Raw genomic sequence first — 20,105 nt, forward strand, 5'->3', positions numbered from 1 at the left:
CTGGAGTAACTCAGCAGGACAGGCAACATCTGAAGAATGGCCTTCTTCAATGATGAAGGTTCTCGACCTGAAACGTCACCCATTCCTTCTCTCCAGAGATGCTGCCTGTCCTGCTGAGTTACTCCAGCATTTTGTGTCTATCTTCAACAAAATAAATCTGTATTAATTTTAGCCCGAGTCTGAAGAAGGGTCCCAACTCGAAAAGTTACCTATCCATGTTCTCTGGAAATGCTGTCTGACCTGCTGAGTTACTCGAACACTTTGGGGCCTTTTGTTCTAATCATAGTAGTGCATTCAGGCTGTTTTATGAGATGCATTTGGGGCAGAGCCCTGAATAGACATATGGGGAATCATTAAATGTTTCCTATGCTACCAGGTGCTATATATTTGTAGCTGACATATTACGCACTGCACAAACTAAAGTTCTGATCTGCTATGGCAGTGGTAAAATGAGTTGAGAATAGGCCTCTCTAATCAATGGCCACAGGGAGGTGGGTTGGCCATGTGTGTGTAGAGAGGGATCTGTGTGACTTGAGTGAGCTGGGCAGGGAAGGACTGAGATGCAAGTGGGTATCTCTCCTCACAGTCGATTCACATGCAAGGACTTCAATGGATGCCATTAGTAGCGAGCCTAAACTAATATAAGGCAGGCCAAGGAAACAATGCATACTTAGAGAAAGAAACAACATTGAAATCCCAGCCCCATCTGAAGTGATAAATATCTTGAGATAAATATTAATAGATGAATTTCTGAAAGAATGTGGGCAATTTTATGGGCAGTTATAGTTTTTTTCCCTGTCAGATACATGGATATTGGTTATGTTATGAATTTTAATTTCTAATTGTCCATGGAGCTGTGAGGTGAAACAGTTGACTTGATCAGTTCTGGAGGTTAAATGGGACAATTTGCATGATTCGCTGCATTTTAGTTAAGCCGTAAGTAAATAAGTCGTAAGTCATCGGTCTTAGGAGCAGAATTAGGCCATTCATCCCATCAAGTCTACTCCGCCATTCAATCATGGCTGATCTATCTCTCCCTCCTAACCCCATTCTCCTGCCTTGTCCCAGTAACCCCTGATACCCATACTAATCAAGAATCTATCTGTAGGGGTAATAAATTATTGATTTCTGATTTATTTTCCTACCTGCCCTATTTAGGATACAAATCCTTTGGGTTCACCTCCTTGCTATTGGATAAATGAGCCACAGGACATAGCAAGCTGACCAATTTACAATGATATCGGGATGCTGAGCCTGGCTGTCCGATGAGAGGGGCCTGTTACATGGAGAATGAGTAATGGTGTAATCATGCAAAAATGTATTATTTGAACATGATCATAAGATTGAGTCCTTGAAACTACAACTGAAACTTCAGGGCTTGATCATTCCTCCTTTTTACAAGGCAGGGATAAATTACAAGACCCAAAGAAAGATAAACAAGGACTAAGAAAGGTTCATTGAATAGCCTCAAGTGGACTCTTTCTTTCTCCTTAGCATTGTATTCAACAGCATTTGCAACGTCTTCTCTATTTTATCTTAATATCTTGTCCTGCACGTTATTCAAACATTAATTTTTCCTAGAATGAAAAATATTTAATAATTTACATTTACGGTATGTTCTCTGGTCTTACTTTCAATTAAATGTTATACTTAAATCCCATCTATACTAATTAATATTTCATTGTATCAGAATGAAACCACATCTAGGCATGATTTTTATTCTAGACAATAGGGCACAATATTCTTAAATCTTACCTGTAATATATTTTAGGCAGGTAAGTGCATTTTCAAAGAGCTTTTGAGAGGATATAAATGCTAATATAAGAATGCAAAGGCTGATTTAACTTCTAGCAATTTATACTAATTAGTTAAAACAATTGGACAATATATGAAAAGCTTGAAGCAATAAATAGACTGATCATGGAGGTTAAATCAATAAATGTTTAAAAGAAGAGTTTTGGATAATAAACTGAAGGAATGGAAGAGTTTTGGAAAGAAGCAATGAATGAGCAAAAAAAAATAAGAGTTAGAAAATATGCATTCTGAATTTATATATGAAATTGTATAAATGTGAGAAGAATGATGAGTAAAAATTGATTGGAGTCTCTTGGAGATCTTGCCGAGAGAATGGGGAAGTAAAGAAATTATTACGGTAATAAATCATAATCACAATCATACTTTATTAGCCAAGTATGTTTTGCAACATACGAGGAATATGATTTGCCGTACAGTCATACCAATATAAAGCAACAGAACACACAAAATACATTTTAACATGAACATCCACCACAGTGACCCCTCCACATTCCTCACTGTGATAGAAGGCGAAAAAAAAGTTCAAGCTTCTTCCCTTCTTTGTTCTCCCGCGGTCGGGGGCCTCGTGCCTTCTGTTGACGGGATGATCTTGGCTCCCGTAGCCGGCTGTAAAGCCGTCAGAGTCGGGCGATCAAGCTCCCGCTTCAGGGGGATCTCAGCTCCCCCGCGCCAGGCGATCGGACCCCGGGACGGGGCTGGTTGAACCTTCTGCGACTTTGGAGCTTCCCAACATCAGTCTCTACCCGAGACTGCAAGCTCCTCAATGTTGAAATCCGCCGGCAAGGGATTGCAGGCTCCGATGGTAAGTCCGCGGCCCCCGTTGGGGCTCAAAGTCAGTCCCAACCAAGGCCGCCAGCTCCGTGATGTTAGGCCGCAGAGCGACCGGAGATACGATCCGGAAAACAATCGCATCTACGGCAAGGTAAGAGATTGAAAAATAAGTTCTCCCAACCCCCCCCCCACACCTCCAACATAAAACAAACCAGAGAACATTAACACATACTTTTAAAACACACTAAAAATAACAAAAAAGACGAAAAGACAGACAGACCGTTGGCGAGGCTGCCATCGCTGACGGCGCCACCTGGTGGATATGCCAATGGTATGTTAAAATACATATATATTTTCTGTCCTCACTCAATGAATTTTGACAAGTGTAGCAGAAATAGAAGTGAATCAAAAGTGAAGAGCTTAAAGTGATTAAAATCATCAAGGCAGATCTTCTGGTTCAGGTGATCTCTCTCGGTATATGTCCCTGTGTGGCGGCTCCCGAGGGTCGGGCCATACCACTCACGACCCCTCGGCACGGGAATGGGTCGAGCCAAGGAGGCGGACTTCGGCCGGGAGTATAAAGGTCAAGGACCGCATGACTCTCATTCCCTTTTGGAGTTCCAGAGATACAGTAAACACGCTTTTGTTAACCTTGCCTACTCGTCGTTATTTTGGCCTACTTGGCCCACTACACTGGTGACCCCGAACGGTCCATTATAGAAAAAATGGACAAGACATGGAGCGCAGCCTTCGCCTCGCTGTCCGAGGGCGCTACACCGGCTATCGAGGCAATTTCTGTAGCCCTCCCTACCTTTTGGACCCACCGACCCCACGTCTGGTTCCAGCAAGCTGAGGTATATTTCCAGCTCAAATCCATCCGGTCGGATGATACACGGTTTTTCTACCTGGTTGGAGCCCTGGACCAGGACACGGTCCAGCGGGTAACCGAGTTCCTCGCCGACCTACCGACCCAAGGTAAATACAAGGCGCTTAAAGATCTATTGCTGGAAACTTACCGGCTTCCGAGAATGGAGCGGGCTAAAAGAATCCTCCAAATGCCTCCCCTTAGTGACATGCTCGCGTTGCTGGACGGTCACAAACCTTGCCTCCTTTTTGACTATGTATTTCTCCACTTACTGCCGTCCGACATTCGCATGCAGCTCAGTGAAGGGCCTTTTGATGATCTCCAGGCCCTCGGCAGGCGTGCAGACGCCCTTTGGGCGGCGCGCAGTGATGACGTCATGACGCTGCGTGTCACTCCGGCCGCGCCCGAAATAGCCTGGTCGGGAGGGGCGGCTGTGGAAGGAGTCAAACCTGCGCCCCGGAGGCCTGCACGGGCTCCCCCGGCGGCAGCCGCAGGTACTGCACCTGCTTTTCAACGACAGCAGGCTTCAGACAACATCTTGGTTAAGAACTGGTGTTATTACCACCAGCGCTGGGGTGCTGCAGCCCGACGATGCCGCCTGCCATGCGCGTATCCGGGAAACGCTGTGGCCGGCTGCCAGTAGACCCCGCGGCGGCCGGCCAGATTCACCGCCTTTTTGCTTGGGATCGGGTTTCGGGTAATCGTTTTCTTGTGGATACCGGGGCAGAGTTGAGCGTGCTGCCTCCTTCGATGCAGGACATTCATTCTGGGAAGCGCGGTTCCGCCCTCACCGCTGCGAATGGAACCAGCATTCGCACCTATGGCGTGCGCACGGTGAAGATCACCTTCGGCTCTTGCCACTTTACTTGGCAGTTCACCGTGGCCGACGTCTCCCAACCGTTGCTCGGGGCGGACTTTTTGCGGGCGCATTCCCTCCTGGTAGATGTCAGGAGGCAGCAATTGGTCCACAGTGCAACAATGCAGCCTATTACATTAGGGTTGGTCTGTCCTGTTGGTCGGCCGCTGTCATCGGTCGAATCCACCTATGCTCGAATCCTGGCGGAATTCCCGGACATCACGGCGCCGCAATTTCGTACGTCAAACCCCAAGCATGGGGTGGTGCATTTCATCGTCACGACCGGCCCACCCCTCCACGCACGAGCGCGCCGACTTCCGCCGGATAAATTACGTCTGGCGCGGCAGGAATTCCGCGACATGGAATCCTTGGGGATCGTTCGACCATCGAACAGTCCATGGGCGTCCCCACTTCACATGGTCCCCAAGGCAAGCGGTGGCTGGCGGCCTTGCGGGGATTATCGGCGACTGAACGCCGCTACCACGGCGGACCGATACCCCGTACCCCACATTCAGGATTTCAACGCCCACCTCGCCGGGGCTACTATATTCTCCAAAGTGGATCTGGTGCGGGGTTACAACCAGATCCCCGTCAATCCGGACGACGTACCAAAGACGGCGATCATCACACCGTTTGGCCTGTATGAGTTCGTGCGCATGCCATTCGGCCTCAAAAACGCGGCGCAGGCATTTCAGCGCCTGATGGATGGCGTGTGTCGTGGGCTGGACTTCATATTTGTGTACCTCGATGACATATTGATAGCCAGCCGCTCGCGGAAGCAGCACTGTGCCCACCTTCGACAGCTGTTTCAAAGGCTGAGTGAGCACGGCTTGGCCATCAACATCGCCAAGTGCCAGCTCGGCGTGGAAACCATCGATTTCCTCGGCCACCGCGTGGCTTCGCAGGGTGCGGTTCCTCTGCCGGACAAAGTTGAGGCCATCCGCCGGTTTCCCCGTCCCTTCTCGTTACGTGGCCTGCAGGAATTCGTGGGCATGGTGGCTTTTTACCACCGTTTTTTGCCATCTGCGGCCCACATCATGGAGCCGCTGTATCATCTTCTTGCAGGCGGACGTAAGGACATTGCGTGGACCGATGAGGCGGCGACGGCTTTCGATGGCGCAAAGGAGGCCCTGGCTCGGGCTGTGCTGCTCGTCCACCCACGGGAAAATGCCCCGACGGCCCTTACAGTGGACGCATCAGAGGTAGCTATCGGTGCCGTGCTGGAACAACTGACAGACAGGGGTTGGTGTCCCCTGGCCTTTTTCAGCCGACACCTTACCAGCGCCCAGAAGAAGTATAGTGCGTTTGACCGCGAGCTCCTGGCCCTGTACCAGGCGGTACGTCACTTCCGCTACTTTCTGGAGGGACGTCCGTTCACAGCATTCACGGACCACAAGCCACTAACTTTCGCCTTCACGAAGGTTGCAGACCCGTGGTCCGCCCGACAACAGCGTCAGTTGGCGTACATTTCAGAGTACACAACCTCCATCCGTTTCGTGGAGGGGAAAGAAAACCGGGTGGCCGACGCGTTGTCGCGCCCCGCCGTCGAGGTGGTGTTGGATGTGGCGCCTGGCATTGACTATTCAGCCCTGGCGGTGGCGCAACTGGTGGACGACGGGATACCCGCCTACCGGACTGCCATCTCCGGCCTCCGCCTTGAGGATGTCCCTCTCGGCCCCAATGGAGCGACAATTTTGTGCGTCGTGTCATTGGGCCAGCCACGCCCCATCGTGCCTGCTGCCTGGCGCAGGCGGATTTTCGATGTAATCCACGGGTTGGCTCACCCATCCATCCGGACGACAGTCGCACTGGTGGCCACACGGTTCATGTGGCACGGTCTCCGCAAGCAGGTTGGCAATTGGGCCCGCACCTGCGTCGCGTGCCAGACGGCGAAGATCCAGCGCCACGTCCGGGCGCCTCTCCAGCAAATCGGCCTGCCAAACCGCCGATTTGACCACCTGCACGTGGACATTGTGGGTCCCCTCCCGACTTCGAGGGGCATTACTCACCTCCTCACGGTGGTTGACAGGTTCACCCGGTGGCCAGAGGCCATACCATTGACCGACACGTCCACGGCCACGTGTGCTCGAGCGTTGGCTGCAAATTGGATCGCACGCTTTGGGGTGCCGGTGGACCTTACATCAGACCGGGGACCACAGTTCACCTCTGAGTTGTGGTCAGCCATGGCTGAGCTGTTAGGGGTTCGGCTTCACCACACCACGGCCTACCATCCGCAGGCTAACGGCCTGGTGGAGAGGTTCCACCGGCAGCTCAAGGCTGCGTTGAAGGCACGACTCTCCGGCCCCGATTGGATGGACGCACTGCCGTGGGTCTTATTAGGCATCCGGACGGCACCCAAGGAGGACCTCGCAACGTCATCAGCCGAGCTCGTCTACGGGTTGCCGCTCACCGTGCCCGGGGAGTTCGTGCCCTCATCGCCGGGGCAGCAGGAACCGTCCTCGTCCACCCTACAGCGCCTTCGTGAGCGAGTGGGAAAACTGGCACCCGTCCCTACGTCTCACCATGGGACGTTCCACCCGCACGTCCCATTGGCCCTTCGAGATTGTGCCTACGTTTTTCTCCGCCGCGACGCCCATCGAGCACAGCTTCAGAGACCTTATGAGGGCCCTTTCAAGGTCCTGAAGCACGGTGAGACAACTTTTGTGTTGGACATGGGGGGCCGACCGGAGGCCGTGTCAATTAATCGCCTCAAGCCAGCGCACTTGGACATTGACCAGCCGGTGCGGGTTGCACAGCCTCGGCCGCGCGGGCGCCCCCCTTTACAAGTGCCTCCAACACCGCACCCGCCGATCCCCTCATCTCGACCGGTATTTGTACCCCCTTCTCCGCCCCCGTTTGTCCCTCCAGCAGTGCCCCCGCCAGCCCCCCCGGTTGTCCCTTCAGCTGAGCCCCCGCCAGACCCCCCGTCGGACGGGTACCGTACACGGTTCGGTCGACTAGTGCGACCACCGGTGCGCTTCGTGCCTCTGGTTCTGGGGGGGGGTCCTGTGGCGGCTCCCGAGGGTCGGGCCATACCACTCACGACCCCTCGGCACGGGAATGGGTCGAGCCAAGGAGGCGGACTTCGGCCGGGAGTATAAAGGTCAAGGACCGCATGACTCTCATTCCCTTTTGGAGTTCCAGAGATACAGTAAACACGCTTTTGTTAACCTTGCCTACTCGTCGTTATTTTGGCCTACTTGGCCCACTACACCTGACTTTTACCACTACTTACAAGTAGTGGTAAAAGTCAGGGACAAAACCGAGAGAGATCACCTGAACCAGAAGATCTGCCTCCCAGGGCTATAAAACAATTGAGTGTGCACGTAACGCTGCAGAGATGGTGGATGCCATTGTCATGGTTTCCCATAATGGTTCAGATTTTGGAACATGACCAGCAGACTGGGAGATTACAAATGTACCATGACTATTTAAAAAAGAGGGGGGGGGGGAGAGAATATTAGTGAACCAAAGACTGGCTAGCCAGACATCTGGTGTTAATAACATGCTGAAATCATTAAAGACATGGTAATAGATTACTTAGAAACTGAAAATAATTAGGCAGCCCTATCATAGGGGCGGCACGGTAGCGCAGCGGTAGAGTTGCTGCTTTACAGCGAATGCAGCGCCGGAGACTCAGGTTCGATCCTGACTACGGGTGCTGCACTGTAAGAAGTTTGTACGTTCTCCCCGTGACCTGCGTGGGTTTTCTCCGAGATCTTCGGTTTCCTCCCACACTCCAAAGACGTACAGGTATGTAGGTTAATTGGCTGGGTAAATGTAAAAATTGTCCCTAGTGGGTGTAGGATAGTGTTAATGTGCGGGGATCGCTGGGCGGCACGGACTTGGTGGGCCGAAAATGCCTGTTTCCGGCTGTATATATATGATATGATATGATATGATAGTTTCAAGAAGGGAGAATTGTTTTTGCCAAATATTGCATGGTATTTTGAGCATTTAACTAGCAAGATAGATAAGTGGGAACCAGCAGATATAGTATATCTGGATTTTTTTAACAAAAAAACATTTAGATTAAAGAATGCAAAAAAAGGTTGTTACATTAAGTATGTGCTCATGGGCTTGGGTAACAATTTAGCAAGGACAAGATATTGATTAAAGAACAAAGCAGAGAATAGGATTAAATGAGTCAGAAGAAACATAGAAACATAGAAAACAGGTGCAGGAGGAGGCCATTTGGCCCTTCGAGCCAGCACCACCATTCATTGTGATCATGGCTGATCATCCACAATCAGTAACCTGTGCCTGCCTTCTCCCCATATCCTTTGATTCCACTAGCCCCTAGAGCTCTATCTAACTCTCTTTTAAATTCATCCAGTGAATTTGCCTCCACTGCCTTCTGTGGCAGAGAATTCCACAAATTCACAACTCTCTGGGTGAAAAAGTTTCTTCTCATCTCAGTTTTAAATGGCCTCCCCTTTATTCTTAGACTGTGGCCCCTGGTTCTGGACTCCCCCAACATTGGGAACATTTTTCCTGCATCTAGCTTGTCCAGTCCTTTATGATTTTATACGTCTCTATAAGATCCCCTCTCATCCTTCTCAACTCCAGTGAATACAAGCCGTTTGTCACTTGCAGGTTGGAAGTTAAACTATTCCACAATTTATGTGAATGGCAAGTGGAAATAGAGTATAATATGTTTGTTGGTGATCCAAAGCTCGATGGGTGATTAGGTGGAAAAAGGGTCATGATGTGGGAAAATGTGAGTTCCTGCAATTTGGTTTGTGAGAATACGAAAAACAGAATATTTTTCAAATATTTGGGAAGGAGTAAATGGAATACAGTATGATCAGCAGCCCTAGTTAACAACAAGTGCATAAACAAGTCAATGGTATGTTAATCTTTATTGCACGAGTTAATCTTTATTGTGAGTGCTGTGTGCACTCTTGGTCCCTCTACCTAAAGAAGCATAGACTGGAAATTGTAGGACACTGTTAAAGGTGCTCTGTACAGTTGGTGCACAATGACGTTATTACTAACTTGGCTGTGGTTGTGTTGCCCTATGGTTACTGAATGCCATGCCTTTTCCTTTGCTTTGAAGATTGCAAAATATCAAGTATGTCACTGGCACCAAAACCAGGTTCATGTGGTAAGCCAGATGTGGTAAGCCAGATGTGGTAAGCCGGAGAGAGGGCTAGGAGGTGAAGGGAGCTCAAATGTCAAAGAATTAGAGCCGAGTACAGTGAGGGAGATTCAACCTCCATGTACAAACTCATCTGCTTCACCAATATCCTGTGGAGGTTTGGGATGGGGGTGGGGGAAAGACCACTTTCCAAATCGGGAGAGCAGTCCAGTGGCACAGTTTGTGGAGTCATTACCTTTCAGCACCAGAGTCCTGGGTTTAATCCTGACCTCAGGTGCTGTCTACATGAAGTTTGCTCATTCTCCCTGTGACCATATAGGTTGTCTCCGGGTGCTCTGGTTTCCTCCCACATCCCAAAGATGTGCAGGTTTGTAGGTTAATTGACCTCTATAAATTGCCTCTAGTGTGTATGAGGTGGATGTGAAGTGGGTTAATGTAGAACCAGTATGAACGGGCGATCGATGGTCAGTGTGGACTCGGTGGGTTGATGGACCTAAGATAGACACAAAACGCTGGACAGGCAGCATCTCTGGAGAGAAGGAATGGGTGACGTTTCGGGTCGAGACTCTTCTTCAGAATGCTGTATCTCTAAAACTAAAACTTAAAATAAAAAACTTAACAAAAAGTAACAGATAGCCTTCAAATATGGACGTTTTAATTTTGTGTTGAGCAATTTATTGTGAAGTTAGACCTGGATAATTTAGTACAAAGTGTAAATCACAACTGTTCCAACATGTGTCCAGCACGTTTAATGTACCAAAAGGTTTAAAAGTACTTTGGTGTTCTGTTCCATTTTTAATTACTTTTGCATATTATCCAGCCATTATGAGATGAATGATCTTACAATTACTGCATAATCCCTTTTATTATCTCGTATTAATTAAATTCCATTTATTACATACATTTTTAACCAATGTACAACACTTTACATTTAACATTAATTATCTACCTGTCCAAGTTCACTTCTATTTCTAATTAAGTAGACCCCTCATCTTCATTCCTTACTTTCTCCATGGCTTAAGCTATTGTTGTGAAAGTTACTCTTACAGGTTTTCTAAAATAGCTTCTCTTATCGTAGTCCATTCTTTCATTCATTCCAGTTATATGGGCTTCATAACCGGCCTGTCGTTTATAGGCCCCATTACCCCTGATAAGTTGGTCGTCAAGCACCTTCCACGGTGGAATAGCAGTTGTAGTACTGCTGTAGTAGTTGCTAGGCAAGAGGACAATTACGGCTCGATCACAGTGCCTCTGGAACGATGTACAGAGCAGAACTGGATGAAGGGAAGATAACGGTGAAGTAGATGGGTTTGTACACAATCTGAGTCCACTGTTACCAACAGCTATTAATGGGCTTTATTTTGAAGTTAACTGCATGGTGTTTGAATAGGGTTGCCAACTGTCCCGTATTAGCCGGGACACCTGTATTTTGGGCTAAATTGGTTTGTCCCGTATGGGACCGCCCTTGTCCCATATTAATAAGGTTGCCAACTTCCTCATTCCCAAAGAAGGGACAAAGGGTGACGTTACCGCCCCGCGCCCCACGAGACCTCACCCAGCCAGCGGCCACGTGCCCCCGCTCCACCAATGGCGGCCGGAACATATTTCCTGCATCTAACCTGTCTAATCCCTTAAGAATTTTATATGTTTCTTTAAGATCCCCTCTCATCCATCTAAATCCCAGTGAATATAAGCAACGTTGCACTCCACAAATATAAGGAATGTAGCACTCCACAAAGTATATCATTTACGGTAAACTCCTATGCAACATCACATAGGGATATAAAAGGTGGAATATACACTTCAGTTTGTAATTTGTTCCAATCTATTGTCTCCTAGAGGCATCATATCAGGGAATGAATCCCATAATTTATTATTTTTGGTTTAAATAAATGACAGGCTCAATTCTGAGTTCATTCTAGCATATTTAACATTAATTCTTTTCCCTTAATTTATTCTTTTAAAGTTGCCTTTTACAATTTTTGCCCAGGTTGTAACTACCATTAATTGAATCATAGTCATTAGTTACCAACCATTGCAATGAGTAACCATGACAACTCTTTAGAATTTTATCCGAAAATGTAGCACCTTGAATGGGGTCCTCCACATAAGGTTAGTCTAGTGCCTTGCCTCATCTACAATTTTAAAGGGAAAAATTGCCAGCAGATTTTATTAGTGTGTGTGTAATATACCTCATATCACAACATAACACATTTCACACCCCACTTCACCTGCCCAAGTGGTCTCTGGTGAGCCTCCACTCTCAATGCTACTTTAAATTTGCTTGTTAACGTAACCTGAACTATTTGAAATGTGTTTCTTTCCCTGGAGCTCTCAGTTCAGCATCCCTCATTTTTAAATTATCCTGAACAACACACACTAACTCCCCCAATCATCCTTTCTGTACTTGTAAGAAAATAACTGCAGATGCTGGTACAAATCGAAGGTATTTATTCACAAAATGCTGGAGTAACTCAGCAGGTCAGGCAGCATCTCAGGAGAGAAGGAATGGTGACATTTCGGGTCGAGACCCTTCTTCAAACCTTTCTGTACTTGTTCACTCCCGTCTTCTGCAGTGAATCTTTTGTTTCTAGACACCGCAGCACTGTGGCGCAGTGGTAGATTTGCTGGCTTACAGCAATAAAGACCCAAGTTTGATCCTGACTACGGGTGCTATATGTATGGAGTTTGTACATTCTCCATGACCACGTGGGTTTTCTCCGGGTACTCCGGTTTCCTCCCAGACTCCAAAGATGTGCAGTTTTGCAGGTTAATTGGCTTTTGTAAACTGTCCATAGTGTGTAGGATAGAACAAGTGTACGGACGATCATTGGTCAGCATGGACTCGGTGGGCCAAAGGGCCTGTTTCCACACTGTATCTCTAAACCAAACTAAACCAAACTAAACTAATCTAAATTAAACTGAACTGCATTTTCCAAACATTCTGTACTTGTCCAATTCAAACATATTATTCTAAATGCTTTTACTGTGGTTTCCTCTCCATTAATGCACGATACAGATATGTCAGTTAGCAGGAGTTTGAATTTGTTGGTATCACAACAAAATAACATGTCTGGAGGGAGGAGTGGATCTCTGCCAATCACAACTTGAAAACACCCCGAAGAATTGGAAATTTCCGCAAATCTATTGTTAAGGAAACAGGACAGCAAAGTCTGGCAAAATGCAGGTTCGAGGGGAGGAGTAACTAACTCATGTTTCTGAAATGCCTGAGAACAGTGATCATTTAGCAGCCAATGGGCCACTTCTGTGCTGCAGAGTATCCCACTCTGCCCTGCTCTGCCCTGCCCTGCCAGCCCGTGAGTGGGCAGGTCACTCCTCTGCACAAGTGTTTATTGTTGCTGCATGATCTGTAGTCTGAAGTGCTCCCCTGACACAGGGTAATTAAAGTTATTCACTCTTTAATGGAACTTTATAGCTGCAAGAAGTTCATTGGCATGTTAAAAAAAAAGGATGTTAATTAAAATCTAGCTGCTGTTGTCCCGTTGGGTCCAAACCTGCATTGGTGCAGCACCCTCCCCTCCTGCACTCCCCCCTCCCCCTCCCCACTCCCCTCCTGCACTCCCCCCTCCCCATCCCCACCCCCCACCCCACTCACCTACACCATCCCCCCTCAACCCCCCTTATCACCCCCTCCCCTCACTCCCTCACCCTCCCCCAACTGCGCACGTGCGGATTCGGCGGCCATCTTACCGTTGTGACACATGATGAACACGTAAGTACAGGTGCTCCTCAACTTACGATGAGGTTATGTTCCGAGAAACCCATTGGAAACCGAAAATATCATAAGTAGAAACACCTGATCAGGTGGCCAGAACCATCGCAAAGTCAAAATATCGTAAGTAGAAGCACCATAAGTCGAGGAGCATCTGTATTAGATTAACGGAGACCAACTGAGCAGACACGGACCCGTTGGGTTCCCATTGTGATGTCAAACACGGAGGTATTACTGTGCAGGCACGGCTGACGGGCAGGGCAGGTGGAAAAGGGATTTGTTAAAGTTTAAAAAGTGAATAACTTTTAAAATATACCAACGATTTGAACCGCAGGCCAAGTAAGGTGGGCCTAAAATTGTTGCGCTATCCTGTACCATTTTGGCTGTATTTTGGGTATGCACAAACAAACAGACAAACAAACAGACAAGATGAGATTTTTAGTGTTATATTGATGCTACAATCTGCTCACAAGTTTCTGATGTTTTGGAAGGATGAGATGTTTTCTCATACCTGCAAGTTGAACAAGGAAGAATGAGGAACTTGAGGAAAATAAACTGCTGTAAGAACTTAATGGATCAGGTAGTATATTGAATATTTCCATTCCTATCTCACACTGGTAGAGTTGCTGCCTTACAGCAAATGCAGCGCCGGAGACCCGGGTTCCATCCCGACTACGGGTGCTGTCTGTACGGAGTTTGTATGTTCTCCCCGTGACCTGCGTGGGTTTTCTCCAAGATCTTCAGTTTCCTCCCACACTCCAAAAATTCCAAAGACGTACAGGTATGTAGGTTAATTGGCTTGGTAAATGTAAAAATTGTCCCTAATGGGTGTAGGATAGTGTTAATGTGCGGGGATCACTGGTCGGCGTGGACCTGGTGGGCAGAAAGGGCCTGTTTCCACGCTGTATCTCTAAACTAAAGTCTCTCCAACCTCTCCCTGTAGGTAAACCCTATCTACTTGTGCTGCCAGCTTCAATGAGCTATGAACGTAGACTCCAAGATTCCCTCTGCACACCAGTGTTGTGAAGGGTCTTGCCGCGAACTGTATACTTTCCCCTTACTTTCAACATCCTAAAGTGCAGCACCTCACAGGCAGCTGACAGGAGGAAATAGATCCCACCTGGGGCAGGCATGGGCTAGCTCCCCATGTCAGCAGGATCCAATACTATTCAGTATTTTGGATTCACCCGCTTATTGCTACGAATAGAATTAAAGAAAGAATACCCCTAGAGTCTGCGAGAGTGGGGGCAGAAGAAGACTCATTGACGGATAATACGGCCATAGACCTAGGAACGGAAAAGACCATGAGTAATACATGCACTCACCAAGACCATGAGTAATACATGCACTCACCAAGACCATGAGCAATACATGCACTCACCAAGAACCATGAGCAATACATGCACTCACCAAGAACCATGAGCAATACATGCACTCACCAAGACCATGAGCAATACATGCATTCACCAAGAACCATGAGTAATACATGCACTCACCAAGAACCATGAGTAATACATGCACTCACCAAGAACCATGAGTAATACATGCACTCACCAAGAACCATGAGCAATACATGCACTCACCAAGACCATGAGCAATACATGCACTCACCAAGAACCATGCGCACAATCAGCATCCGAGAAGAGGCTTCAGGTCTGCCCCTGCGGCTGGATGAAAATAACATCTTCAAAGGGCTTGAAAATACATCAAGGAAAGAAAGGGTGCTTGAGGGAGGGAAAACAGGGACCTCGCATTGATAAGTACTTCCTGAGAAGTCAATCAAGTCAGTCGAATGAAGTCCAGCGACTGGAGTCTCACCAAAGTTCATAGGGCATCAGCCCCCCTGATGAAGGAAACTCAAGCACAGTTATGCAGGTAGAGGAAAATATGGAGCCCATCCAACCAAGAAAACCAGCAATGGAGAAAAAGATCAGCGGAAGAAAACCCCGCGTGAAATGGCCTGGAGCATCGGAGAAGAAAGAATGGGAGACCATAAATGCAGACCTGACCAGTATCCTACAGGGTGTAAGGGGTACAGTCGAAAGAAAGCTTGATAAGATGGGGGACATTATCTATGGCTATGGAGCAGAGCGATATGGAGTAAGGGAGGAAAAGGAAAGGGCGTCCGCTTTGGAAAGCAAGTCCAGACGGCAAAAGGAGATGGAATGTCTAATCCGGGAGAGAAGGCAGCTCAAGAAGCAGTGGAGGAAGGCTTCTGATAGTGAGAAGGAGGGAAACATCAAAAGCCGTTTAGCAACCCTGAGACGAGCAGAATACCTGCGGAAATCATGAAAAAAGAAAGAACGAACGAGATCACGCTTCTTCAAGGACCCCTATAAGTTCGTAAAATCACTTTTCATCAAAGAAAAGGGAGGAAACCTGAAACCATCAAGGCAGGAGCTAGACGAGCATCTGAAAAGAATACGTGCGGATGACAAGAGACACCTGAAGACAGCTATTCCATCGGACATTCCACCAATTGAACAACCAGAGCGCCAGATGGACATTAGTCCTCCAAAGTGGAGGGAGGTGGAACAGACAGTAAAGCGGGTAAGAGCATCTTCAGCCCCAGGGCCAAATGGGGTTCCGTATCGACTCTACAAGAGTGCTCCTGATGTTCTTCGCTTCCTGTGGAGGCTAATGAGAGTGGCTTGGGAGAAGAGAATTATACCCAAAGCATGGCGCAGGGCAGGTGGAGTCCTGATTCCGAAAGAGAAGGAATCCACAGATATCAGCCAATTCCGCCCTATCAGTCTCCTCAATGTAGAGGGTAAAATCTTCTTCAGCATCATAGCTCAGAGGATGACCAGCTATTTAGAGAGAAACAACCTTGTGGATACAACAGTCCAAAAAGCAGGCATCCCAGGGTTCTCTGGATGTCTCGAACATACCAGCATGATTTGGCACCAAATCCAGACTGCAAGAAAAGAGAAGAGAGATCTGCATGTCATTTTCCTAGACCTTGCCAATGCGTTCAGAACTGTCCCTCACAGTTTCCTCTGGGCATCTTTTGACTTCTTCAGGATACCAGAGACCATCGCAAACCTTGTCAAGGCTTATTTTCAGGATCTGCAGCTGTGTTTCACTACGCCAGACTTTACCACCACATGGCACTGCATGGAGATTGGCATAATGGCAGGGTGTACCATCTCCCCATTGATTTTTACAATGGCTATGGAAGTCATCATAAGGGCCTCCAAGTGGGTGGTGGGAGGCGAGCGGCTGAAGTCTGGAGTCCGTCTACCACCCATCAGGGCCTACATGGATGACATGACAATCATAACAACAACAGCACCTTGCACCAGGCGCCTTTTAGGGAAGCTTCAAGAGAACATCACTGGGGTTAGAATGAAATTTAAGCCATCCAAATCAAGAAGCATTTCTGTAATCAAAGGCAAACTGACGGATCAAAGGTTTTTCATTGATCAAGAACCAATCCCAACTGTGTCAGAGAAGCCAATTAAAAGTGTGGGACGATGGTATGACTCTAAACTGAAGGACACTGATCAGGCAAACGAGCTTAGCCAAGAAATCATCAAAGGTCTAACGAACATCCATGTTGCCTGGAAAGCTGAAAATCTGGTGCCTGCAGTTTGGGTTACTACCTCACCTTATGTGGCCACTAACCATGTATGACATCACCCTCACAAGAGTTGAGAAGATGGAAAGAACAATCAGCTCTTTTGTGAGAAAGTGGTTAGGTGTTCCTCGATGCCTGAGCAACGTAGGCCTGTACGGTCAGGGGTACTTCAGCTGCCTCTCTCTAGCCTCACAGAGGAGTTCAAGTGCACTAAAGTCAGACTAGAGATGACCCTGGCAGAATCGAGGGACACTGTCATCCGAGCTGCTGCCCCAACCCTGGCAACATGAAGGAAGTGGACGGCTAAGAATGCGACACAGCAGGCAAAATCTGCTCTCCACCAAGGCGACATGATTGGGCAAGTCCAACACGGACGAAGTGGCTTGGGGCTTGGCGGAAAGCGACCTTGCTGGAACAAGGCATCCTCACTGGAGCGCCGGAAGTTGGTCACGGCCAAAGTCCGCCGACAGGAGGAGTCGAGTAGGTGTGCCAAGGCTGTGTCGCAAGCTAAACAGGGCCAGTAGATGAGATGGGAGAGTGTGGAAAAGCGGAAGATCAGCTGGAAGGACATGTGGGAGATGGAGGCGAGCAGGATAAGCTTCCTCATTTGGGCAACCTATGATGTCCTTCCTAGCCCAAAAAATCTCAACCAATGGCTGGGCGAAGACCCATCATGCCCCCTGTGTTCAACACCAGCCACGCTTAAGCACATCCTCACTGGGTGTAAAGTAAGTCTCTCCCAAGGACGGTACACCTGGAGACATAATCAAGTGCTCAAATGCTTGGCAGCGACTCTGGAAAGCAGGAGAACAGCCAACAATGCCCTGCCGCCCAGAACAACCAACCCAGTTATGCCAATCCAACTGCTATCCAAATGCGTCATTATTACATCTTTTATAATTGACTCTAGCATCTTCCCCATCACTGATGTCAGGCTAACTGGTCTATAATTCCCTGCTTTCTCTCCCTCCTTTCTTAAAAAATGGGATAACATTAGCTACCCTCCAATCCACAGGAACTGATCCAGAACCTATAGAACATTGGAAAGTGATCACCAATGCGTCCACGATTTCTAGGGTCACCTCCTTGAGTACCCTTGCATGAAAACTGGCCCTTCCGCCCACTGAGTCCACGCCAACCAACGATCACCCCGTTCCGACTATCCTACACACTAGCAACAATTTACAAGTTTACAATTTTTACTGAAATTAATTAACCTTTTGAGTGTGGGAGGGAACTGGAGCACCTGCAGAAATCCCATGCAGTCACAGGGAGAACATACAGACTGCACCCCTAGTCAGGATTGAACCTGGGCCTCTGGTGATGTACGGCAGAAAAACTACTGTTGGACAACTGTGCTGCCCTGCCTTCTATGAATAAGCCAGTACTGAATCCGTATGACCAAGTCACCGTGAATCCTGTATATCTTGATCTTCTGGATCAGCCGACCATGATGAAATACTCATTCTATAACTGTGACCCCTGTTTTCAGATTCCACAGCCCGAGGAACCTCATGCCCCCCTGTGTCCAACCCCACTAGTGATCCCTGTAAGAGTTGTGTACATTTTAATGAGATCTCACCTTGTAAACAGGCCTGGTTTGCACAACGTCTCATGTGCAGCAGACTGTCCAGCCCTGAAACCAATCCCATATATCTTCTTTGTACTCTCTCAATGGCAAGTATATATTTTTTCATGTATAGGAATTAATGGCGGTCAATACTCCTGAGTACATTCTCACCAAGACTCTGCATAATTGTAGTGTGCAGTGGGGTGGCACGGTAGTGTTGTTGACTTTCAGCGCTTTCAGCGCCAGAGGCCTGGGACCCATTCCTTCCCTCCTGAGATGCTGCCTGACCTGCTGAGTTACTCCAGCATTTTGTGAATAAATACCTTCGATTTGTACCAGCATAGGCAGTTATTTTCTTACTCCAACTACAGGTGCTGTCTGTACGGAGTTTGTACGTTCTCCCCGTGACCGCGTGGGGTTTTTCAGAGATCTTCGGTTTCCTCCCACACTCCAAAGACGTAAATGTTTATAGATTAATTAGCTTGGTATGGATGTAAACGGTCCCAAGTGTGTGTAGGGGAGTGTTGATTTTTGGGGATCGCTGGTCGGTCGGCCGAAGGGCCTGTTTCCGGGCTGTATCTCTAAACTAAACTAAACATCTTTCCTCATGCATGTAACCCCACTGGGAACAACATCTTGTACCATTTGCCTTCCCAATTCAAGCTGCACCTGCATGTTGACTTGAAGTGACATACAAAACACCTGCCGTCATTTTGACATTCAATTTTACACAATCTCTGCTAATTAGAACGAAACAGCAAAACAGAATATTTTTTAAATGATGAAAAAAAGTAAAATAAATTCTCAAAAGGAACCCAGGTGTCTTTGTATGCATCAGAATTGAAAGCAAATAACCAGGGTTAGTAGCACGTATAGAAATGAACTGCTGATGCTGGTTTAAACTGAACATAGACACAAAAAGCTGGAGTAACTCAGCGGATCAAGCATTTTCTCTGGAGAGAAGAATAGATGACGTTTTGGGTCGAGACCCTTTAGATTGAGAGTCAGTTTTGATTAGTACAAGTGTCAGCAGTTATTGGGTCAAGGCAGGAGAATAGGGTTAGGAAGGAGAGATAGATCAGCCATGATTGAATGGCGGAGTAGATTTGATGGGCCGAATGGCTTAACTCTACTACTATTCTTTATAACCTTATGACCTTATGAAAGTGAAACGAGCGATATAGACAGTGATGTAGAGAGATATAGAAGAAATGAATGAAAGATCTGCAAAAAAGTAATGATGATAAAGGAGACAGGCCATTGTTAGGTGTGGTCTGGGTGAAAACGAGTTACAGACAATGAGACTCAACAAGATGACTTTGAAGCTAGTACGACTTGGGTGGGGGAGGGACAGAGAGAGAGGGAATGCAAGGGTTACTTGAAGTTAGAGAAATTAATACTCATCCCGCTGGGCTGTCAGCGAAGTATGAGATGCTGTTCCTCCCATTTGCATTGGGCCTCACTCTGACAATGGAGGAGGCCCAGGACAGAGAGGTCAGTGTGGGAATGTGAAGTGTTTGCCAAACATTATTTCAACACATGTTTTTTTTTGCAATTACCAATGATGCTTTATAAGTAAAAAACAGACTTCTGCCTGTTATAGAGTCATAGAGTCATAGATTAATACAGTATGGAAACAGGCCCTTCGGCCCAACTCGCCCACAACGGCCAACAATGTCCCAGCTTCACAAGTCCCATTTGCCTGCGCTTGGTCCATAACCCTCCAAACCTGTCCTATCCATGTATCTGTCCACTGCTTCCTAAACAATGGGATAATCTCAGCCTGAACGACATCTGGCAGCTTGTTCCATACA

General features: G+C 47.5%; 1 protein-coding gene across 1 annotated transcript in view; it reads left to right on the forward strand.

Moving 5' to 3' along the window:
* The window catches only part of xylt1 (xylosyltransferase I), a 294,644-nt gene that overhangs the window by 253,000 nt on the left and 21,539 nt on the right, over positions 1 to 20,105 (forward strand). The gene's annotated exons all lie outside the window — the stretch shown is intronic.

Source organism: Rhinoraja longicauda, chromosome 21 (assembly GCF_053455715.1).
Source record: "Rhinoraja longicauda isolate Sanriku21f chromosome 21, sRhiLon1.1, whole genome shotgun sequence".
NCBI lineage: Eukaryota > Metazoa > Chordata > Chondrichthyes > Rajiformes > Arhynchobatidae > Rhinoraja > Rhinoraja longicauda.